The following is a 25,981-nucleotide window of genomic DNA, read 5'->3' as shown; positions in this document are numbered from 1 at the left end:
ACCTTTAAGACCCACCTTAAGACACACTTGCTTAAAGAAGCATATGAATAGCACTGTGGATAATATTCTGAACACATGATATATAAGCTTGGCCCCCTGCAGATGCACTTACCAGAACTCCCTCCTACTGTCTCTGTACGTTCTCCCTACCTACCAATTAGACTGTAAGCTCCTCGGGGCAGGGACTCCTCTTCCGAAATGTTACTTTTATGTCTAAAGCACTTATTCCCATGATCTGTTATTTATATTATCTGTTATTTATTTGATTACCACATGTATTACTAATGTGCGCTATGTACATTAATGGCGCTATATAAATAAAGACATACAATACAATACAAGGCCACTTTTGCATTTCAATAGAAAAAAGCCTGTTTCTACTGTTAATTTTCACACCAGGCTATGTGTTTCTTATTTCCCATTTCCTCTAAACATCCATCGTAACCAGATATCCCTCTTAGATACAATGTATATAATATTTTGTTTCTGTATTTCTGCCATACCCGATGATGGACCCTGAGAGGTTCAGAACATAACATATCAACAACTTGTTAGTCCGACTAGCACCCTCTCTATCCACCTTTAAGGCCCACCTTAAAACATGCTTGCTTAATGAAGCATAAGAGTAGCTCCATGGCTAATACTATACACCTGATACATAAAGCTTGGGCCCTTGCAGACACACTTACCCTAATGCCCTCCTACTGTCTCTGTACGTTCTTCCTACCTACCAATTAGATTGTAAGCTCTTCAGAGCAGGGACTCCTCTTCCTAAATCTTTATGTTTGTCTGAAACATTTATTCCCATGATCTGTTATTTGTAGTATTTGTTATTTATATGATTGTCACGTGTATTACTACTGTGAAGCGCTATGTACATTAAAGCTGCAGTTCAGTCAATATCCTGCATGTGTGTTTTTTTTAATAAATCAGTTCTGTAGTAAGAAAAAATACTTTTAGCATTTTCTGTTTTTAAAAAAACAACTTTGAAAGACCAATCTTGTATTCTATTTTAACAAGCATTTACTAAGGCACTGTCCCTTCATGTCCTGTCACAAGCCCTGGCACACCCCTTTGTGAGCCCTGCCCTCCCTCTTGTACATGTCAGTGCAGGAGTGCTCATGAATATTCATGAGCTCCCACTGACTGATAGAAGCAGATGAAAAACATATCCCATATCTAAAGATCTCACCAAATTTCGTCGATCAATACATGGAGAACGAATTGAACTGCAGCTTTAATGGCGCTATATACATTAATGGCGCTATATAAATGTAACAGTGTTTCCCGCATCCTCTGGGAGATTCCCTTGTTACCAGGTGTATGGTGCATGCTCACAGGATGCTGAGTGGTCCGCCGGTGGTATTGGGGACGTCTGGACAGGCTTCTGGGATACATTATCGATATTTATCTTTGGTGATACAGCGCCTCCATCTGCTGCAGGCTCCAGATGTGTGGATGCAATCTCCTACAGAAGAAACGTACTCCACTCCCGCAAGAAAGATTGCACATCAGGCAATAGTTAATAGTTAACTGGAGCCGGTTTATTCCTCTGCATGCACAGTATAGCACTGATATCTGCTCAACACAGCTCAATACAGGCCTCCATCCTCAAAACGGTCCCTGGACCTGCACACAAGGCCAAGGGCACCTGAAGCAGTCCTTACTCTTGCCTGACCCTCTAGTAGAGCCAGGAGAATGGTAGTCACTCACTCTACCCCAAGGGGAAGAGAAACATGAGATGCCAATGCGCAGACACCCCTGTGTGTTACCTGTGTCTCTCAAGGGTAGCGACAACTGACTAAATTTAGAAAGTGCAACTCCCTGAATACAGAGGGGGAATGTTATCAGGTCTGAGCCAAGGATTCGGCCGAACACAGGCCTAGTCCCACCTCCTCCCCTGTCACTCAAGGGAGCTGCTTCTGTGGGGAAAACCCAGGATTGGTCCTGTCACTGCCTGCACTGTTACCAGGGCTTATATGACAGGGAGGGCAGACTGGTAGCCAAAACCAAGCCTGGCTACATAAATAAATACATACATACATACATACATACATACAATAAAAGGTATCATACCACCTACTCCCTCTCCCTCCTTTGTTACTTCAAGGTTGTTCAAAAACAAGTCAACGCTTTGTCTTAAGTTATATCCTCCTTTGTCTCATTATTATATAGTAGAGGAAGGTGGATCGCATAAATAGAGAGAGGAATTTTACAGACCCAATGCACAGTATAAAGTATATAGAAACCAAGTACAAATACGTAAATAAAGTACCAGCATATAAAGGGGAAAATGTATAAACTATATTAGGTGAAATACAAACATATAAAGGTCATCGGGGACCAAGACATCAATATGCTTGTGTTTCAGCTCATAATATAGTTTATACAATTATCCCTTGGACTGGTAATTTTTTCAATATTTGTTGCCTTTTTTTTTCTTTTTGTCAGGTTGTTGCTCTGTTTATTTTATAAAGATGGTATAGTTATGCTCTGAATTTACTATTGTGCCCTTTGGAAATCACTCAACCATTCCCACAGCGGGATAGCAGAAATTACACTAGAGTGGAATTAAATAATGATCCTCATTCCTTTTTTATTTAGAGATTTATACTGTACTGATGTAACAAGACTTACTGTTTTCAGCACCGGGGCATCCTGTGGGACTGCGACTGAGGATTATTGCTGAGGGAGGCTCGATCCAGAAGCATGGACCCCCCCCCGATAGCGACGTCATGACAATGCTATCTCTGGAGCTGCGGCTTTAAGCTTTTTCATCTGCGGCTCCAGAAACAGTAAACCTTGTTACATCTGTTATACTATACATCTCATATGTATCAACCGTGGCCCCTTGCAGACACACTTACCAGAACACCCGTCTACTGTCTCTGTAAATTCTCCCCACTTAGATTGTAAGCTCTTTGGGGCAGGGACACCCTATCCTATTGTTTTATGCCTGAAGTGTTTATTCCCATTATGTGTTCTAATATTATGTCACGTGTATTACTGCTGTAAAGCGCTATTTACCTGAATGGCGCTATATGAATACAGATATACATACAGTACATACAGTATGCACTGCTACTTTTCACCATTTGGCATATCTAGAAAGGACTGTATACTGGCCATGAGATCTTACAAATAAAAATCACTTATAAAGAAAAACGAATGGGTCTGTGCACTGTTCACAAATAAATATTCTATATGTTATTGGGAAAATGCTGTTCTGTGTTTTGTGAAATACAGTAGGCTTCCTATCTGCCACTGAAAAGACTGAAAGAAATGTAAGTAAACACTGAAATCACTGTGGCCCTGGTTCATTTGAAATGAATTCTGTTGATTTTTTTCAAGAGCAAGAAGAAGAACATTAAGAACATTTTGAATAGGGGTTTATGTGGATTAATGTCACTATGACTGTAAATGTGTATTTCATCATTGTATTGTATGTCTTTATTTATATAGCGCCATTAATGTACATAGCGCTTCACAGTAGTAATACATGTGATAATCAAATAAATAATAGATAATATAAATAACAGATCATGGGAATAATTGCTTTAGACATAAAAGTAACATTAAGGAAGAGGAGTCCCTGCCCCGAGGAGCTTACAGTCTAATTGGTAGGAAGGGAGAACGTACAGAAACATATGAAATGGTTTACAATCTAACCTGTTTTGTTTTTTTAAATAAAGCGGTTAGTAAAGTTTTCTAAAAGGATTTGTAAATAGGCTTAAAATTCCAGCACAAAACTGGACCTTTTACTATCACTATACTACCCTATTTCCTTGATTCTAAGACGCCATAGATTCTAAGACGAGAGAGAGAGAGAGAGAGAGAGAGAGAGAGAGAGAGAGAGAGAGAGAGAGAGAGAGAGAGAGAGAGAGAGAGAGAGAGAGGAGAATGGGGGAGAGAGAAAAGGAGAGACCCCTCCTCATTGGCTGGGGACTCTGGTGGGTATCAGGGGGCAGGGGGGGCTCATAGAGTAGCCCCCCTTCATGAGCCTCTGTGGCTGTGCGCTGCCTCTTTCTTTGTTGTGGAGCTCTCTGCTCCCCTTCTCTGGGTGCTCCCCGGCGCTGTGACGTCCATATCCGGCGCCGCTGCTCCAGCAGTCAGAGTCCAAGTCTCGCGAGACTACGGGACATCTCGATGATGTCATCCCGAGATCCCGCGAAAGTCAGAGGGACTCCCGCGCTTCCTGAGGAAGGAGCGAGGCAAGATGGGCGCTGCGTCAAAAACGCATGCAGATCGGAGAGGGACTCCTGCGCTTCGTGAGGAAGGAGCGAGGCAAGATGGGCGCCGAGCCAAAAACACATGCGGATCGGAGAGGCAGTCACCAAGGTACTTATCTGCTGCAAGGACTCGGAGGAAGAGATTTTTTCGAACAGTTAGTTTCCAACAGTTCCTTTTAGAGAATATAGTCCAGGTTTTTGGGGCATTAGTATATTGGGTAATCCTTTCAGGGGGAGCTGGCAGCTGACTCTGGAGCCTGCGCCTCTGTATGAGCGGTACCCGCTCTATGCCACGTGGGGGCTGGGACGCCATCTTTGGCTGCTGTTAGCCTGGGGGGCTTAGAGAGGGCTCAACACACCCACACGTTTGAGGAAATCCTCTCCGTCATCCGCATTTTTGAGGGTGTGGGCTACTCCATTTTTTAGCACAAGCAGTGCACAGGGGAACAGCCACCTATAGCATATATCCTGGTCTCTTAGCGATCTTGTTATCTGGGCTAGAATGCGCCTTTTAGCCAGGGTAGCAGGGGACAGGTCCTGGAACACTTGGAATTTTATCATGACTTTCTTTTCCCTGGAGATTCTACAGGTCTCCTCTTTGACCCGATAATGGTGGAAGCGCATCACTATGTCACTGAGGGGGTCTCCTTTTTGGGGTCTCCCTCGTAGCGCTCGGTGACATCTGTCCAAAATAAGTTCCCCTGCTGTCTTGTCAGGAAAGAGGTGTTCTAGCCAACTCGATGAGAAAGCTTCAGGGTCGGTGACAGATTCGGGTACTCCGCGCAATCTGATATTGCACCTCCGATCCCTATTCTCCCCATCTTCTGTTTTGTCCTCTAGGGTTCTGACTTGATCCATTAGTGTGTGTACTTGCGTTTGGGTATGTGTCAGAGCCCCTCCTGTCTCATCCGACCTGGACTCTAGGGCTGCAGTTCTCTCCCCCAGCGCATCCACGTCTTTTCTTAGGGCCCACAGCTCAGATTTAAAGAATTTTTTCATACTGGAACAAAATTCCTTCATGTCTTTACGTCTCATGATGTCAAGATCCTCCGGTTCAGGATCCTCCTCTGTAGTCTCCATCTCCGGGTCTGAGCAAGGTGGTGGTGCCTGGATTGCTGCTTTGCTTGTCCTTGCTGGTTCTTTAGTTTTAAAATAAGTGGTGACTGGCTGGGTTTTTCTCCGGGGAGTTTTGTTTGCTGCCATCACTATATATTCAGAAACACTCTCGTGGAGGAATAGACAAATATCGTCTGCTGTTGCTGCTATTTTTTGAGTTAAAGGTGCCGGTGGGAACAGAGCTCTGCCACTAAGTTTCCATTCTCCTTCCCGTCGTGCATGTGACTCGACCAGCATTTTTAACACCATTGATATTTATGGGATCATTCAAGAGGCAAAACAAGATAGTGGAATAAAATTGAGTTTATTCGACAAACCCACGTACGCACAATGAATATACAAAATACATACAGTATATACTGTATATATACACACATACTGTATATACAGTATACAAATCTGTGTGATCGGATCGTGCACACATGAATAGGAATAAGTGAAAGGACAGGTTGAGCCTCCTGTGCTGAAGCAGGGATAAACCTAGGGGAGGGGGCTCTTGGGAAGCCTTTAAAAACCTTTAAAAGCAAGCGGTTCTGTAGGGTCTAGAAATTTAGATTTTTAAGACACAAAAACTCGTGATCGCCGACTTGAGTTTACGGACGGTATTGCAGACGATGACAAATTTCATTTTCTGCCTGCCTTCTGCCCACTGTTAACCCAGGTTATAACTCATGGAAATTTTGGTCGAAATATCGCCAAAGGCACAGGCTCGGCTCAGGAAACCGCGCGGCGTAGCGGGGAAAGAAACGGGCACATCTGTTTATCTTTATTTATATCGCTCTGACAGTGTACTCAGCCCTTTGCAAAGACAATATAGTATAGGGAATTATAATAATACAATAAGCGCAGCAAAGTCAGAGAATAGGAAAGGAAATCCCTGCCCCAGAGAGCTTACAATCTAAATGGTGCGTTGAGAAACTTACAGAAACAGCAGGTTAGCGAATAAGTGATTGGCAGACCGAGGCTGCCAATCATCGTTAAGCCTTGAAAAGTTGTGTCCAAATTTGAATTGAGGCATCACAATTGTGGTTTTTATTACCAGCGTAATAAAGGACATCACACCACAACTTTTATGTATCCTTCCCACAGTAAGTGAGATATGTTAGGGGCCAAATGGGGGGATGTGAGAAGAACTTTCCCAGTGATTCTAGTTACGCACCACTGGGCAAGACCTGGCCTATCCCTGACTTTGCAATCACTCAATTGAATGCACTACTTAATAAATATGGCCCTGAATGACTAAGGCCAACCTATTTCACCTATCAGTAGGCTATTTTCCCATAGAGATGTGTGATTCTGTTAGTTAAACAAAAGCTATCAATTTTCTCAAACTTCTAGTAGATCACACATGCAGTAACAAATGTTTCCTAAAGTTATTGACAAAAAAGGAGAAGGTGCCAGGGCACTACGGATTTCAAAAGAATTTATTGAACAAGTTAGTGCCTGTTCAATAAATTCTTTTGAAATCTGTAGTGCCCTGGAACGTTCTCCTTTTTTTGCCTACTTTGGAGCTTGTCATTGTCAGGAACTCCCCTGTTCCAGGTTCACCGGTAACAGCAAGTATCTTTCATTCAGATTGTTGTGTGCAGCATTATCTTTGCTTTTTGTTTCCTAAAGTTATTGTACATGAACATTAGCCTACAGTAGAGGCAACGTTTATTCTAACATTTGCCGTAAACTAGCCGGGTTACATTCTGGGTATGTGCTGGGTATGTGCTGGGTATGTTCTGGGCTAGTTTGAGGCACGTTTAAGGCATTTCTGCATTGACTAACGACCCATAGGATTAACACAGCAGGGATCCCTGGCAGTCCAATTCAGTTTGAATGGGACTGCCAGGGACCCCCGCTGTTAATCTGATAGGCCATTAATCAATGCAGAAATGCTGGGGCTAGTTTAAGGAAAGTTTAAGGCATGTATTCAGAATGTACCTGGGTGTTTCCTGGGTTTTTTGGGGAATTGCCACTGGTTTTTGTTAGAATAAGAGTTGCCTCTACTGTATGTATAGTGCCACAAACCATCAACTCATCTTTGCCTTATCTAGAATAAAATGTGAATGCATATGATGCAGCTTGCAACTTTTTGTGCAACTCTTAACTACTGAATTTGTGCCTCTTGGAATTTGTGTTCGAACGTTGACATTTTTGCAGAGTTTACAGTCTAATTTGTTTGGTATTTGATCACTGTTCATTTTGCATTTATGCTGTACCTCATATATACATTATGTGATTAGTAATCCACTTTATTTAATGATATAATATATTTAATCTCACATACTTTATTGGCATACAATCAGCTATTAAGAAAGTAGACAGTTTACTAGGAAGGCACGGATGATTAAATGTTATTGTTTTGAATGAAGTTTCATGTGGCACATTCCATACTCTGCATCTACTGTACGATAAAAAGCAAAATGATTTATATTGTATCTTGTTCGTCTGGAGAAATGACGAGTGCACTATAAGTAGTCCCTTAGTGTTCCCTGTACCAGTACAATATCTGTGCATGTACAGTAGAAGGTACTGTAAGAAGTTTTCCTACACCAGAAAAATATGGTGGCACACAAAACTTTTCATAATACTGTGCACGTTAGTGTTAGTTTCTAATAAATCAATAGAGTGCTGGTCCAAATACTAGCACTGAAAATGTCTAAATTAACCAATGACTATGAAGTCAATACAGTAAGCCTCAATTTTCAGTAGTTGTCCGTGATTTCAACGTAATCACCATGATTTGTATCAGCTCGGTATAACAGTATGATTGTGTGTATCGTTCACTGATTATCTGTACAGCACTTACACATCATTTAAGCATCACTGTAGACACAAGAATAAAGGATCCGAACAATCAAAGAAATCATTTACAATGGGTAACCGTTGCGTTTTATCATTTTTGGACGTCCTCTTTACATGCAAAATAGTCAGCTGTGCTTCTCTGGATAAACATTGCCCAGTGACTTGAATCAGATTCCAAAGAGGATTACAAAGACTATACACTTATTGGATTGATCTATATTTTGTGAAGCTTTGTGAAGCTTTACTAAGTATTCTTTAATGCTTTACCAAGCTCTGTGAGTGTTTAATTTGGAGCCTTCTGGTTTTCTCAGCTCCAGACTTTTCAGCTTTCTAAAATGAGAAATGATCCGCAAACAGATACTATACTTACTAAATTCTACTGAGTTGATAGTTTAAAGGTAAATCTTCGCTTAGGAACAAGGTTAGTTATTTGTAATAATTGTTGGCTTTGGTATTCACCACAGTAGATAAATGTAACTAAATGAATACATTTCCTGTACTGAGAACATCTGAACTACAAACCTCTCTTCTTTAGTAAAAACCTTTATAACTGTTCGAAAAACAGTTTATATATCCTGCATCAATTACATTCTTTAATTACAGGCTTTTTATATTTGGCTGAAGGATAGGAATAAAACATACTGTTCTGTTATGAAATAGGGTCTATGTTGCTGTTGTATTTCTATTGCTTTGGCTGTTTTCATTGCTAATGACGAATATAGTGTAAGATATAGTGCCCAGTTCTAATACTGAAGAACAGGTCTTTATTAAATCAAACGTTTAGGTGCAAGAAATGTACACATTATGTATGAAAGAGTGACAGAACAGAGACATAAGGGGTAATTCATTCAACTCTGATAGTAACGCTCGGGGCACTATTGCATAAAAACTCTCATTGGCTTTAAAGGGTGTTTCCATGTGAAACTGCGCTGATCAGAACTATCATAGTTTAATGAATAACCCCCATAGACTTATCTGTATTGCTAAACAATGACACAATTAAAGAATGAAATAGGATCAGTGAGATGCCTACTAAAGATATATTTCCTCCAGGAATACAGTATGTGCTAATTATACTTACAATATTAAAGCTGCAGTCCCTATTTTTTCATAGATATGTTTAATGTACCTGAACGGATTCCCAATATATTTGTAGCTTTATGTAATGGTGTGTTACCCAAAAAATGACAAATATGGCTGCGGGGTCAGACGATTACCTTAAAGCTTTCTATTGGCCGCTGGAGCGAGGCTGATTCCTGTGACCATATTGTGTTCACTGGGTACTGGGTGGTGTCCTGCCATAAGGGGATTGCAGATTGTCTCCAGTGGAGCTCCAGCTTCTCATTGTATTTCCCCAAAGTCAGAAGTGGAAACTAGGTTGTGCCTCATTTCCACCTCGGGCTTAGGGCTTCGGGCTTCAGCACAGTGAGCCAAACCATGGCTCAGATCATTCCAACCATAGAATTTGGGTGCAGAGCTTGGATTCCCCACCTCTCTTCCCCTCATGAATTGTAGCACTACAGTACTTGGTTCTATTTTGTTTTATTCTCGGAACTAATTTTGCCTAAGAAGTTTTGCTTAAGGATGGCGATTTTCACTGGAATAAGAGGATGAGAGTTTGTTTGGTTTAAGCTCAAATTCTTCTCAGGTTCTGACGTTTTTTCCGAAATTCGACTTGAACTTCCAAATAAACCTTGAAATTTGTGAAGTTCAGAGCTTAAACCTGCCCTCCCTTAGCTTGATTAAATACGTTGGCTTTATTTTGCTTGTACTAATGCTTTGCCTTGATCTCTTGATACAATAACTTTTCTATGAACTTTCTCTTTTAAGCTTGTTCTTGACAAAACTGTTACGCCAACATTATAAGATCCCATAAATCAAATATCTCTCAAGGCTTTTTTTAAACTCTTAAAACACTAGGGCTAATTATCATTTACAATTTGAGGATACAAAAAGAGTGGGCATTTCACAGATTGTGATGCTTTTTATTTATGACTATTCAATCAATATCGTATGGGTTGAAGAGGTCTTCAAGCTTTTTCAAGCAATTATCTTCAAAAACTTCCAAGTAATTGGAGAGCTCCCAATAGACTATAAAAGGAAAAACATTGTGCTTGTCTTCAATAATACACTCCTACTAAGCAACAGATAATGAAGATGCAATTAAACACAATCTGTCAGTCATGTAACATCTTCTGCAACATTTGAATATGCAATACTTGATGCAGACCTGCATTGTTAGTGTTGAAGGAGGGAGAATGTACAGTACAGTAGAAGATATTCATTCCAAAGGTGCAATGATAAATTATATTGCCAAGTTACAGTATGAAGCATTTTTAAATTTCAATAGATGTCATGTTAACAGTTTCCACACAATAAAGTTCCTCAGTTAGTTGATATAAGCAGGAAGGGGTGTAAACAGGGAAAGTAAAAGCAACACGTGCATAAAATGTTTGTGGACAAGGGGGCTTATTCTGTAAACGCCAAAGCAGCAGATCACACTGCAATCAGCCACTTCTGAGTTTATAGAATCCACCCCTAAGGAACGTTTGGCTGCAGCTATAATAGTGAAGAAAATTCCCATGGGGGAGATGGTGAATGGGGAATCTTATGCCAGGTTTTGTTAGGAGGATGTGTGGTGATAGCTTTGATGTTCATCTTTGAAAATGCTATTATCTTTTTTTTTCTTTTTATTATTATTTGTGCTAATGTGTTGAATTTTGAAATCATATGTATGATGAGCAATACTAAAAACAATTTTGTGTAAAAGTATATTTTTCTGTTTCTTATTGGTTTTTTCCCCTCTGTATTGTATTGTTGTAATGTTGTTGTTTAATGTTTATTAATCCAATAAAAAACATTAAAAAATAATAATAATAATTCCCAGGCAATTATAGCATAGTGAGCTTTGACATTGATGGAAATTGTAAAATATTTAATTAGCAACCATTTCAATTACATTTTTGAATGTGATTAATAACAGCCAAAAGATTTTTAAAGACCATACCATAACACCTCAAATGAACATATTTATGTCTTCTTATAATATAGTAAGGTTTAGTGAGCGGGGTGTTGTATGAAGAAATGTATATGATTGATATACTGTATATATACATATACAGTATGTATGGCTTTTAGTGAAACAGGGTCTCACATACTGCAACATAATTTTGAGTAAGCTAAGGAATTGTGTTGTTGTTGGATCTACTGTAATGAAGTTACGCAGAAAACTAGGCTCACTGAGTTATCATAGTGGTTCAATAATATCTGAAAGGTGGTCACAATCACGAATCCCTCTGGAACTAAACCGGAGACTAGATTAGGTACCTCTAACTCAGTCTGCATACTCTACAGTGAGAAAAGACACACACAAATGTGTGTGTGCAGAGTACGTGCATTTTAAGTGAAACTTCTTTGTCTTTTGTCACAGAATTTGTATTTGTAAAGGTGATGTTTTTAATTAAAAATCAAAACACAATTTCAGTGCCAAAACGCAAAGAAGTTTGACTTAGAATGCGTGTTTTAGCTATTTGCGCTTCTATATTAATAGTAACTGTGAATTCCTTGTGTGTGTGTCAGTATGTCAGTCAGTGTGGGTGTGTCAGTCACTGTGGGTGTCAGTCAGTGTGGGTGTTTCAGTCAAGTGGGTGTCAGTGTGTGTGTGTGTGTGTGTGTGTGAGAGAGTCAGTGTGTGTTTGTGTGTGTGTGTGTCAGTGTGTGTGTCAGTCTGTGTGTGTGTGTGTGTGTGTGTCAGTCAGTGTATGTGTCAGTCAGTGTATGTGTGTGTGTGTGTGTCAGTTTGTGTGTGCGTGTGTGTCAGTTTGTGTGTGTGTGTGTGTGTCAGTCAGTTTGTGTGTGTCAGTCAGTGTGGGTGTCAGTCAGTGTGTGTGTGTGTGTGTGTGTGTGTGTGTCAGTGTGTGTGTGTGTGTGTGTGTGTGTGTGTGTGTCAGTCAGTTTGTGTGTTTGTTTGTGTGTGTGTGTGTGTATGTCAGTTTGTGTGTCAGTCAGTGTGTGTGTGTGTGTGTGTGTGTCAGTCAGTGTGTGTGTGTGTGTGTGTAAGTCAGTGTGGGTGTGTCAGTCAGTGTGTGTGTGTGTGTGTGTGTGTGTGTCAATCAGTGTGTGTGTGTGTGTGTGTGTGTGTGTGTGTCAGTCAGTGTGTGTGTGGGATTGTGTGTGTCAGTCAGTTTGTGTGTGTGTTTGTGTCTGTGTGTGTCAGTCAGTGTGTGTGGGTGTCAGTCAATGTGTGAGTGTATGTGTGTGTGTCAGTCAGTTTGTGTGTGTCTGTGTCAGTCACTGTGTGTGTGTGTGTGTCAGTCAGTGTGTTTGTGTGTGTCAGTCAGATTGTGTGTGTGTGTCAGTCAGTTTGTGTGTGTGTGTCAGTTTGTGTCAGTTTGTATCAGTTTGTGTGTGTGTGTGTGTGTGTGTGTGTGTGTCAGTGTGTGTGTGTGTGTGTGTGTGTGTGTGTGTGTGTGTGTCAGTGGGTGTGTGTGTCAGTCAGTGTATGTGTGTTTGTGTGTCAGTTTGTGTGTGTGTGTCAGTTTGTGTGTGCGTGTGTGTCAGTTTGTGTGTGTGTCAGTCAGTTTGTGTGTGTGTCAGTGTGTGTGTGTGTGTCAGTAAGTGTGGGTGTGTCAGTCAGTGTGGTTGTGTCAGTCAGTGTGTGTGTCTGTCAGTCAGTTTGTGCGTCAGTCTGTGTGTGTGTCAGTCAGTTTGTGTGTTTGTGTGTGTGTGTAAGTCAATGTGTGTGTTTGTGTGTGTGTGTGTGTCTGTCAGTGTGTGTGTGGTTGTGTGTGTCAGTCAGTGTATGTGTGTGTGTGTCAGTGTGTGTGTGTGTGTGTGTCAGTTTGTGTGTGCGTGTGTGTCAGTTTGTGTGTGTGTCAGTCAGTGTGTGTGTGTGTGTGTGTCAGTAAGTGTGGGTGTGTCAGTCAGTGTGGTTGTGTCAGTCAGTGTGTGTGTCTGTCAGTCAGTTTGTGCGTCAGTCTGTGTGTGTGTCAGTCAGTTTGTGTGTTTGTGTGTGTGTGTGTAAGTCAATGTGTGTGTTTGTGTGTGTGTGTGTGTGTGTGTGTCTGTCAGTGTGTGTGTGATTGTGTGTCAGTCAGTGTGTGTTTGTGTCTGTGTCTGTGTCTGTGTGTGTGTGTGTGTGTGTCAGTCAGTGTGTGTGTGTGTGTGTGTATCAGTCAGTGTGTGAGCGTGTGTGTGTGTCAATCAGTGTGTGTGTGTCAGTCACTGTGTGTGTGTGTCAGTCAGTCAGTGTGTGTGTGTGTGTGTGTGTCAGTTTGTGTGTGTGTGTGTGAGTCAGTGTGTGTGTGTGTGTGTGTGTGTCAGTGTGTGTGTGTGTGTGGTCTCTGTGTCCTGCTGCTGGAGCGCCGGTGCCTACCGGAGCAGCCTTCCTTCTCTCCTCCCCCCGGCGCAAGTGCCAGCCCCCATTGCATCTCCCGGCCGAAGAGGAGATTTCGGGGGAGCTCGGGCACAGGATCGGCAGTATTGCGCATGTGTGGGGGTAGGCAATTGGCTTCTGCGCATGCGCATCGCAGCTCACAACCCCTTCTTGTACGCATGCAAGGTCCGTGTAGCCTAGATTGCTGTTTTTTTGCCCATGCACAAGCGCGACAGGCGCATGCCGATTAGTTCTATGACGTCACTCGCGTTACGGTTTTTCATTACAAGTCAAGGTTTTTTGCCCATGAAAACCCTGTAGGTGCCAGCAAAGAAGCTTCACTTCAAAAAGAACAGGCACGTAGAGATAAGCAAATTAACTAACAAACTTGACAGATTTTAGACACAGTGACACACAACTTCTCCAAAAACTGCCAACCCCAACAATTTTTTTCACAACGTAGTGTACAAAAAAAAGCTGATGAGTGCTTTGCAAATTGACACATAACTATTGTTCGTGTTTTTTTTTCTTTTTATTGAACAAATGCTTAAAAAGAAAACCCTTCCATAAATGACAAGATTAAGCACTAGCACGCTATCATGAAGTTAGAATATCGGAAACTCACACATCTTTGTTCAACAGGCTCATAACCTCAAAGGCAGCTATTCGATGTAGATCTGTGTTAGAAAAAAATCAAACCTTGAATATATATATATATCTCCAGCCTCATATCTGTATAGATATTACAATAGGTGGTACACGGTATACGAGGCGGGAGAATGTTAACTTGTTGAGCAAAGCTGAGTGAATAACCAATACTCTAACTATATGATAGACCCTGCAATATATAGAAGACTTTTCCTCATACACCTGGCGCTGTTAAACCTTTACAAACTACTCACTTGAATGGGCTGTAAGATATCTATTGATGTTTGAAGGAGTCGTATGCAATTTTTACCATTTAAATATGGCTCTATATATGGTTACCTTGAATATGAAATGATGATATTTTAGGAATGTGTGCGCCTCAGATACATTAGTTGACATTAAAAAATCACAGGAAGAAGAGGACAAGAGGAAGCGTGGCTAGAGATGATTGTAGCCAAAGGGCGGATCCCTGTTTCAGTTGCACTCATGTTGCTTGCATGGAGTTCTGCTGTTTCCAGTGGACATGTCATTCCGGGAAGATTACAGATGTAGAGAGAAATGGGGGATATGGCTATTGCAGCGACCAAGACAAACTTATCTGTTAATATGGGAAATGAATAGGAGTACATATGTAAAGAGTTCTGTTAGGGGTGAAACGCGAAGGAAATTCTTTCTGACACCTTCCTACACCTCAACAATAAACTTCATATAATTATTAGGAATTGTACTGAAATACTGACTGGGGGTGGTTAATGGAATTTGCCTTTTTCTTACTTGTCTTACAATAGCAATTGTTAGTCCAAATTAGAAAGGTATCACCTAATACTGAAGTACTCTTTTATCTTACAGTATTTAAAGCAGATTTTTTGATTGTCGTTTTGATATAAAAACATGTTTCTTTGCTTAGGGTTCCAGGACCTTTTTCCCTAGAAAAATACCAATGATGATTATTATATGATGCAATTTTACTGTGGCACTGATAACTGTGTATCTGTGTGGGTAGTTTTGTCTGATACCCTGAAAAACAGAATTTGACTATAACATGCTGCTCTTCTATCACACAGACAGACACTGAGGCCCTTATGTAGGATGCTATGAAGACACTTCTGTGTGTAAAGTAAACTTCTGAACCTAATACAAATGAATGGGACTTGGAAGCTTCACTGCATGTTGAATTGGGGCCAGAGAGTGTGAGATTTAAGAGTAATTGCTTCAATAAGGATCACTTACTTCCTACACAATATCCACTGGAATGAATATTAATTTGCCGATAGGGGAGGGAGCCGGGACAAGTGTCCTGGGCCCGATGGCTGTGGGGGTCCCAGCCGGTGCTGCAAGTTGGGCCCACCAACTCAGTTCTGAGTCCGGGGCGCCAGAGGTCGGAAGGTAGTTGTCCAATAGCCAGAGTCCAGGGATAGGAGAGAGCAGCATAGTAAGATCCGAAAGTCAAGGTTCAAGGGCAGGAGAAGGCAGCGTAGTCAAAGTCCAAAGCAGAGTTCAAGTTCAAACCGAGGGAATCCAAACAAGGGCAGGGACAGGAATCAGAGCTGTAATAGACAAGGGAGCTGGGCATAGACACTGCACACACAGGAGCTACAGGAAAGCTATGCAGAGCGAGGAAGCAGAGGGCAGACTGGGGTTATAAAGGAGGGAGGACAAATAGCAGAAAGGGGAGGAGCAGGGGTTTGTCTGGGAGCTTACAGGGATAGGTGAGTGAGAGTAGGGGAGGAGACAGGGAGGTAATCTAGGGTAATGGCTTGTAAGCTGTGAGGGGCGGAACCAGTATCAGGGGAGTCCCCTCGATCCGTTACAGTATCCCCCCCTTGAGGATCGGACTCCGGACGATCCTCCCAAGGTTTATGAGGGAACATCCGACGGAACTGCCTGAGTAGAGTTGGGGCATGGACGTGGTGAGAAGGTATCCAGGAGCGCTCCTCCGGACCGTATCCTTTCCAGTGTACTAGGAACTGGAGTCTGCCCCGGGACCAATGAGAATCAAGTAAGGATTGAATTTCAAACTCTTGTTGTCCTTGTATAATGACAGGATTAGGCCTCCGATTGCTGTCCGGAAAATGGAGATTCTGGATCAACGGTTTTAGTAAAGATACATGGAACGGAACACCGAAGGAATCTTCATTGAAGGAGGAAATGCAAGTCGGTATGCGACCGGGTTGATCCTTTCGAGAATTTTGAAAGGACCTAGGAATCTTGAGGCCAGTTTCTGGGAAGGGGTCTTGAGTTTAATATTTCTGGAAAATAGCCACACACTGTCTCTGGGTTTGAACTCTGGGCCCACATGGCATCGCCGATCCGCTTGCGTCTTTTGTCTTAGAACGGAATTTCACAAAGTTTTTATGATCTTTTTCCAGGAATTCTGAAGATTGGAAATGTGAGAATCTGCTGCGGGAACACCAGAGGGGAGGGAGGAGAGGGGAAGACTGCTGGGGTGGAATCCATAGTTAATGAAAAACGACGACTCTTGCGTGGATTCGTTTTTTAATGAGTTAATAGCAAACTCAGCCCAGGGTAATAGGTCCACCCAATTGTCCTGCGATTCAGACACAAAGCATCTAAGATACTGTTCCAGCATCTGGCTCATCCTCTCCGTCTGCCCGTTGGTTTGTGGGTGATAACACGAGGAAAATAGAAGGGAAATGCCAAGTCTTTGAGAAAAAGCTCGCCAAAACTTAGAGATAAATTGTGTACCTCTGTCAGAAACAATGGAAATAGGTACACCGTGTAATCTGAAAATTTCCTTGGAAAAAACGTCGGCTAAAGTAGCTGAATTAGGAAGACCCTTGAGGGGTATAAAGTGGGTATGCTTAGAAAATCTATCAACAACCACAAGGATCGTATTCATCCCTTTAGAATTGGGAAGCTCTACAATGAAGTCCATGGAGATATGTTTCCAAGGTTGTTCAGGAAGAGGCATGAGAAGACCAGAAGGTCTCTGACGGGCGGATTTGCTCTGGGCGCAGACAGGACAAGCCCTGGTGAACTCAAAAATGTCCTTATTCATTTTAGACCACCAAAAGGTCCGTTTGATGAGATCTACAGTTTGTTTCTAGCCTGGATGACCAGCAGCTCTAGACGAATGTCCCCATAGAAGAATCTTGTGGCGGAAACGTGGGGCAGCGTATAACCGTCCCTCTGGCACCTTAAATCTCCTAGGAACATGAGCCTGGGCTTTATTGATTTCGTCCAAGATATCAAACTTGTTGGCGGCAATAATACACTTAGCCGGAAGAATTGACTCTGAGGATTCATTAGATTCGTTCTCGGTGGAGAACTGACGAGATAGAGCGTCGGCCTTGATGTTCTTGGTACCGGGAATGTAAGAAATAGTATAATTGAACCTAGAAAAGAACAAGGCCCAACGAGCTTGACGAGATCCCAAACGACGAGCCCCCTCGATGTACAATAAGTTTTTGTGATCGTGAGGATGGCTACTGGCTCTTTGGTACCTTCGAGGAGATGTCTCCATTCCTGGAGAGCCAACTTGATGGCCAGAAGCTCGCGGTTCCCAACATCATAATTTCTCTCGGCCGAAAAAAAAATTCTGGAAAAGTATCCACACGGATAGAGTTTTTCCTGTGGGGAGGATCTCTGAGAAAGCACTGCGCCAGCTCCCACATCCAAGGCGTCTACTTTGAGAGTGAAAGGAAAGGAAGTATCCGGATGCCAAAGGATAGGGGCGGACACAAAGGCTCTTTTGAGAAAGTCAAAGGCGTCGATGGCTTCAGGAGACCAAACAGTCAGATCAGCACCTTTCTTGGTGAAAGCAGTGATTGGTAGGGCAATAGTAGAGAAGTTACGGATGAATTTTCGATAGTTATTGGCAAAGCCAATGCCTTGAGAGAGTTCGGTAACGGCCAATCGAGTACAGACTTCAATTTCTCAGGGTCCATAGTAAAGCCTTTGTCAGAAATTATATAGCCCAAGAAGGCTGTGGAAGATTGATGGAACAAACATTTCTCCATTTTCGCGTAAAGGCGATTAGCACGAAGCCGAGAGAGCACCAATTTGGTATGCTGAACGTGCTCCTCCAGGCTTTTGGGAAAATAAGGATGTCGTCCAAATATACAATGACAAACGTACCCAACACGTCCCGGAAGATATCATTCATGAACTCCTGGAATACCGCAGAGGCATTGCAAAGGCCGAAAGGCATTACTAAGTACTCGTAATGTCCCGAACGTGTGTTAAACGCAGTTTTCCATTCGTCCCCCTCTCTTATACGAATGAGGTTGTAGGCTCCTCTTAAATCGAGTTTGGAGAAGATAGAGGCTCCTTGTAAACGGTCGGAAAGTTCAGAAATCAACGGCAAGGGGTACCGGTTCTTTACGGTGATTTTGTTTAGCCCATGAAAGTCGATACAGGGTCTTAGAGAGCCATCCTTCTTCTTCATGAAGAAGAAGCCTGCCCCGGCGGGGGAGGTAGAATTCCGTATGAATCCTTTCTTAAGATTCTCCTGGATGTAGGCTGTCATCGCTTCCGTCTTGGGCACAGACAAGGGATAAGACTTAGGGATAAGACTTAGATTTGAGGAGAATGGTTCCAGGAATCAAATCAATGGGACAATCGTAAAGGCGGTGAGGAGTTAGTACTTCAACCTGAGTTTTATTGAAGACATCCAAGTATACCTTTGGCAAAGGAGAGTGAGAAGATGAGGTGGTGTTGAGGCCCGCTAGCACGGCAACAGGAGGAGAAACCAGCTACTCTGGAGAATCAGCCCATTGGATCGGCAACACATTAGTCCAATCAATACGCGGGTTGTGAAGCTGCAGCCACGGCAATCCCAGTATAACCTGGACAGTAGGGGAGTGGAAAACATCAAAGGCTATTACCTCAGTATGACCATCCGTGGTGGTCAAGGTAAGTGGCATGGTCTCCCAAATGATGAATGCTGGTTGAAGCGGTCGACCGTCAATGGCCTCGAGGCCGATGGGTGACTTCTTTTTGACTTGTGGAATCTGGTTGCTGCAGGCGAAGGCGTGATCAAGAAAGTTGCCACCAGACCCGGAGTCGATGAAGGCTTTGACTTCTATTTGGAGACCAGGAGCCACCAGGGTTATGTGGAGAAATAACTTCTTCAGAAGTTCCTTAGGGAGAGAGGGCAAGGAGAGATTGTACCCAGAAGCCCCTCTACCTTTACTGGGCATTCCCGTTTCCCGGTTTCAAGCGGCACTGACGAAGTTGATGTTCAGAGGAGCCGCAGTAATAGCAGAGACCCTTCTCCCGACGTCGTGCCTTCTCAGCGGCACGAGGTTGTTGGCTACCAATTTGCATCAGTTCAGGAGCGTCCAACGCGGGAAAGGGCAGTGGTGGATACCTAAGAGAAACAGGCATGGAAGAGAGAGAATGAGAACGATGACGCTTGTGGTGTCGTTCTTGAGTGCGCTGATCCATCCAGATACTGAGAGCGATGAGTTCCTCGAGAGATGAAGGCCGGGCGTGGGCTGCAAGGTCATCCTTGAGAGACTCGGACAATTCATGCCAGTATGCTGCAGCAAGAGCTTCGTCGTTCCACTGCGTCTCTGCAGCAATGGTGCGGAACTCCACCGCGTATCTTGCAGCCAACCTACGAGCCTGAGAAAGGTGAAATAAAGAGAAAGCAGCAGTCTCCCTATGTGCCGGTGTATCAAACACTAGTTGAAACTCATGCTGGAATTTGAGATAATCCTGAGTTAGGTCTGATCTGTGCTCCCAGAGGGGGGAGGCCAAGCGAGGGCATCACTAGTGAGCAGGGCATATATGTAGGCCACCTTGGAACGACCAGTAAGGAATTGGGACGGGGACATTTCGAATTGTACCTCGCACTGGTTCAGGAATCCACGCCAGGCGAGGGGGTCCCCGTCATACAGGTTGGGGGGAGGAATACATGGTCCTGTTTTGTTTAGAGGTAACGGGGCCGGTGTAGGTGGTGTCACAGGAGATTCCCGGAGGGATATAGTAGAAAGTTTCTCAGTGACATCAGTGAGTTGATTGCTCAAGAATTGCCAGTGTTCCATAGTAAGACCTTGGCCCATCTCAGGGGGGTCTTCATTTGTTGGGCTCTGTATAATGTAACGCCTGTATGCCCGCAGACCTGGCCAGTTCCCAGTACTGAGGTGGGTAAGGGTATAACACGCACCCACAGCAGTGAGGGCGTGCCCGGAGTGTGGTAATTGCATTGCCGGGCCTGGTGAGAAAGGGTTAACATTATACTTGCTGAGTCCGGGGCGCCAGAGGTCGGAAGGTAGTTGTCCAATAGCCAGAGTCCAGGGATAGGAGAGAGCAGCATAGTAAGATCCGAAAGCCAAGGTTCAAGGGCAGGAGGAGGCAGCGTAGTCAAAGTCCAAAGCAGAGTTCAAGTTCAAACCAAGGGAATCCAAACAAGGGCAGGGACAGGAATCAGAGCTGTAATAGACAAGGGAGCTGGGCATAGACACTGCACACAAAGGAGCTACAGGAAAGCTATGCAGAGCGAGGAAGCAGAGGGCAGACTTGGGTTATAAAGGAGGGAGGACAAATAGCAGGAAGAGGAGGAGCAGCGGTTTGTTTGGGAGCTTGCAGGAATAGGTGAGTGAGAGTAGGGGAGGAGACAGGGAGATAATCTAGGGTAATGGCCTGTAAGCTGTGAGGGGCGGAACCAGTATCAGGGGAGGATTGGTAAATAGAGCGGGTGCGCGCGCTCTCTGTAATGCGGTCACGTGCGCACAACACGCGAGTGCCAGAGCGTGGGGGAAGCATCGCGGAGGAGGTGCTCGGCAGAAGGGCGGGTGAGGGGGAAGGAGTGGAGGAAGCAGGTGAGGGAACGGAGGCACGCCGAGGGGCGTAAGTCCCCTGACGGGGAACCAGGGAGCGGGAACGCGCGCGCACACTAGAAGAACCGCGCGAGTGTGCGGACCGCGATTGGGGCAGGGAAGGCGAAGCCAGAGGAAGGGAATGGCTGGCCGGAGGGAGCAAAGTGATGGGGACACGCTGGGAAGAGCGAGTGCCCCGATTCGTTACACAGGCCTAGCTTCTGTTGTGCACTGGCCGGAGAGAGGCCCTGAAGCTACTGGGGAGAGCTGGGTTACCAGAGTCCCCAGACCACCCCAAAGGTACACGTGTGTTGTATTTTGTGTGTGAGGGTTGTATTCTGTGTGATGGGGGTGTAGTATTTTGGGTGTCTGTAGGGGTATTGTATTTTGGGTGTGTGGGGGGGTATTGAATTTTGGATGTGTGGGGGGTATTGTATTTCAGGTGTGTGGGGGTATTGTATTTTGCGTGTGTGGGGAGGTATTGTATTTTGGGTGTGTGGGGTGGTATTGTATTTTGCGTGTGTGGAGGTGTTATTGTGGGGAGGGATTGTATGGGTAATGTGTGAGTGTGGGGAGGGGGGATTGAGGGAGAGGAGAGTAATTAAGTGATAGCGGAGGGGGGAGTGTGTGAGAAGAGAGAGGGGAGAGTGAGTGAAAAAGAGAGGGGGGAAGACAGAGGACAGAGGGGCAAATAGAAATACATGGGGAGAGGAAGGGGCTCATGAGGAGGTATGAGCAGGGGGATAGAGGAGGGGGCTCGCAAAGTGGTGTGAGAGGGGAGGTGATAGAGTAGGGGACTCACAAGGAGGCATGAAGGGGGATGGCTTGCAAGGCCACTAACATGGGTGGGTGGCCCTGGTCAAAACTCTTGTCCTGGGCCCCGGTAAATCTGTCTGTGTCACTGTTCATTTTCTAACTTCTTTTACTGAATGAACAGAACAGAACCATCATGTCACTTTGTCAGACAAGCATCTTCAATGAGAGTGAAAGGATATCAAGAAGTTCCTTTAGGAATAGACACTCTTGTATTTATGATTGATCACCGACTCTAACTGGCAGTTCTCTCACTAATATGCCTAGGCAAACTTTAAAGTCCTCAGACACTTTCCATCTCGCTGTGTCTCTCAAAATGATACATACTAAATATCACGGTGGGTGACTAAATGAAAAGATTGACTTTAGTAGTAGGTACAAGCTGAATCGCCCACTGTGATATATACCTTCCCAGTAATTCTCTTCCAATGATAAATATTAGACACTCGGACTGACTCACTGAATGAACAGAACAGAACAACAGCACTCATGTCACTCTGTGTGCATGGGGATTGCTTGAAAACTTGTTTTTATAAGGTGCACTTGCTAGTGAAATACATTTCCTGTTATGTTTTTGTACAGTAGTTGCAATATTAGACAATTTATCTATGTCAGATTACTGAAATGACAGTGTTATCGGGGGGATAATTTGAGGGGATTCAATTGTTGGTTTTAATATATGCAGCATTTTATTTCCTTTATTGAAAACTAATTAACTAAGCCGTTGATTGATTGGTTCTCCCATGATTGATCAGCAAATTACTGTTTCCTAGGGTTCACTAAATGGCTGTGTTTCAGTTTCCAATCAATCCTTCAGTCAGTGTAACTCAGCAGCTATAATGTATTCTTATATTACAAAGGTAACATTATCTATTGTTACAGTTTGCAGCTTAAACTGCTGGGAGTATTGGCAACAAATTATCACAAAGAGGAAAGTGTTACAAAGATCTTGCACTGCTGGGGAGGTGGATAAAACCTGCAATAGAAATCAGAGGATTCTCAATAGATGAAAACTCATACAAAAAGGCATCAAAAGTTGAATTTAAAAATAAAAAAGTTCTATTACTACAGAACTGATTGATTTAAAAAAAATACACATACAGGATATTACTTTGATTGCTCCTTTAAAAGGGGACAATTCATAGTCTGATCGCACTGTTCATGGTGCCATATGCAGCATATATTTTCATCACTGAATTACAGTACAGCACAGCACACCACAATCTCACTGGGACATAATATTAAAGTCAGTGTACTCAATGCATTATTTGAGACAAAGCAATGATACCAGGAGAAGACCCTCCACTATTCATAATCAATTCTAAAACCACTCCCTCCCAGCCACAATTTAAGCTCCTTGTAGGCGGGACCATTTTCTAGAGCAGAAAGGGTAACCCATTTTTTATCTGAATGACTAAGTACATATGCAAGATAGTTTCTTACCTTAGAGGCATGGAAGTGTAAAATAAGTAGCAACTGTGAAAAAAGAAATCTTACAATTTTAGTGAGGATGTATAGATACAAGTAGTTTGACACATGGTCTCTGAAACAATTTGTCCAATGTGATCTGTCTTTGATAAATCTGGTGGTGTTCTTTCCTTTAGTAGATGCAGCCATTTTTTGATAAACAAGCTTCATCTTCACACATTTCTCATGTCTCAACCCAACTCCTCATCTTCCCTCCCACACGGCCAACGTTTCTCTCTGCCAATTTATACTTACAGCAACTTCCTGCATTTTCATAGCAATATTTGAGTCCATAATTACTCACACAGCTTGAATTTGTTGATACATTTAGGGCCTCATTCAGAAAGCGTCGATAAGGCCCTTATCGAGCACTTATCGGCCAAAATGGCTACTTGTATTCAGTAAGCCTCGATAAGTGCTCGATAACGGGCTGCATCGCAGCAAAATTTTATGATCAAAAGAAATTCGCCAATTGAGCGGCGATCAGCCGCTTATTGACCATTTTTGGAAGGATCATAAACTCGTGCGATTCTAGTACCCGCGAGTCGGCTGTTGCGGCCTATCGCAGCCCTAAAAGGCGATCTTCTCCCCAAATCCAATTCATCTCAAAGTTTAGGTAAATTGGTGGGGAGATGCCTCGATGAGCTGCGATGTGTCGGGACTTAGAAAAAAATCAGGCCCTTTTCCTGCCTCAGATTGATGCCGGGGGTCTCTGAAGCTGATAGCCATTAATACCAGCACCGGAGCCCCCCGGCATGCATCCGATGCAGGAAAAATGCATTTACAGCAACTTCATTACCTTAGCGGCTAACCGCTAAGGCAATGAAGGGGTTAAACACCCATGCCAGGTTTACTGTGGCTAGCGAGGGTGGGTGAAGGGGTAATTTGGCCCTTAGTGGCTGTTTAGGCCTTGCGGGAGGACTTAACCCCTTCATTACCTTAGCGGTTAATACCGCTAAGGTAATAAAGGGGTTAACCGAACCGCTACCCACCCGCAAGGTCTAGACACCCATCCTTAGTGCTCATACCCCGTTCACCCATCCGTGAAGCCTAAGCACCCACCCCGGACTGACTATACCCACCCTGTACCCATTGAGTAGTATAGTGGTACAGCATACCCATATAATAATGATATGGGTAGGATAAGCCTCTATAGCACTCAATGGGCACCCTAATTACAATACATTAATACACAAGACACACAATAATAAAACATAACTAAACTCCAAAAAAACACACCACTAAATAAAAACAGTAGCCAGCTAATCCAATGAATACACGCAATAACAACATCAACAATTAATTAATTATACCATTAACCAATCAAAACAATTAATTCCTAAAACAACTCCGAATTATTTTATAAAGTAACCAATCCAACCACATAATTACTAAACCAACTCAAATTAATAGTAACACTAACCAATCAAACCAATTAATTACTACAACATTCATGAATTAATGTAAACATTAAAATACAAAGAAATAAATTCAAACAATATCTGAAATAACCATAAAACGCATTAGCTAACATATTACAACATTAACTGAAAACGAACACCAATCGCAAACATTGTATCACCATTAAGCAGGAAAAAAAACCAATGACATCCACATAAGAAACTGAAATTAAAAAAAACAACAGCAATACCAAGCCACAAATGCCCCCCAAATATTGTCATAATAATGTATTAATCTGTACCCTAAAGTGGTACAGATTAATATATTATCAGTCAATGTGCCTCCCCCCAAAAATAAAAAAACACATCCAATGAAAAAACCTGTAAAAAGAGACATTTACAAACATTCAATATATTACTTACCACTAGAAGTAGTGGCCCTCCGACTCCTGGGGAAACAGGAAGCTCACGTACCTTGGAGGCCTCCAACAGCATCCGATGCATCCGCCATGAAGATCCAGATCAGGTACCCAAATCTTTTTTTTCTTTCTTCAATAACCTTCTTCTATCTTCATCTGTCACCATTTCTTGATCTTCTTTATCTTCTATCTTCATCTGTCAATCCAAAAAGCCACATGGTAAATCCCAACCGATGTTGTCTCGTCGTCTTCTTGGGCACAAATGAGGTGTCACGGCCTTAAATAGGGCTTGTGACGTCACATTTAGCCTCAAAATGTTTAACATCCACCTGATTGGCTGTTAAAACCATGTTCTGACTTTAATTAATTATTTTTTTAATGACGTCACTTAAAGGGAAAGATGTCAGCCAATCAGAATGGCTGTGCTTCATTTGCCTTTAAGATGACGTCACTAAATCCAAGATGGCCGGCGTCACATGGTATTCCAGCCAATCAGAGTGTGGAATTGGTTCCCACAATCTGATTGGCTGAAATACCATGTGACGCCGGCCATCTTGGATTTAGTCCATCTTGGATTTAGTAACGTCATCTTAAAGGCAAATGAACCCTAGCCATTCTGATTGGCTGGCATCATTCCCTTTAAGTGACGTCATTTAAAAAAATAATTAATTAAAGTCGGAATATGGTGGCTATTAACCATTTTGAGGCTAAATGTGACGTCACAAGCCCTATTTAAGGCCGTGACGCCTCATTTGAGCCCAAGAAGATGACGAGACAACATCGGTTGGGATTTACCATGTGGCTTTTTGGATTGACAGATGAAGATAGAAGATAAAGAAGATCAAGAAATGGTGACAGATGAAGATAGAAGAAGGTGATTAAAGAAAGAAAAAAGAAGATTTGGGTACCTGATCCGGATCTTCATGGCGGATGGCAT

General features: G+C 43.0%; 1 protein-coding gene across 8 annotated transcripts in view; it reads left to right on the top strand.

Moving 5' to 3' along the window:
* Positions 1 to 25,981, top strand: part of DLGAP2 (DLG associated protein 2) — a 1,048,830-nt gene that overhangs the window by 510,170 nt on the left and 512,679 nt on the right. The gene's annotated exons all lie outside the window — the stretch shown is intronic.

The sequence above is a fragment of the Ascaphus truei genome, chromosome 4 (genome assembly GCF_040206685.1).
Source record: "Ascaphus truei isolate aAscTru1 chromosome 4, aAscTru1.hap1, whole genome shotgun sequence".
Lineage (NCBI taxonomy): Eukaryota > Metazoa > Chordata > Amphibia > Anura > Ascaphidae > Ascaphus > Ascaphus truei.
The sequence above is the reverse complement of the archived record's forward strand: the minus strand, read 5'-3'. Positions and strand labels throughout refer to the sequence as shown.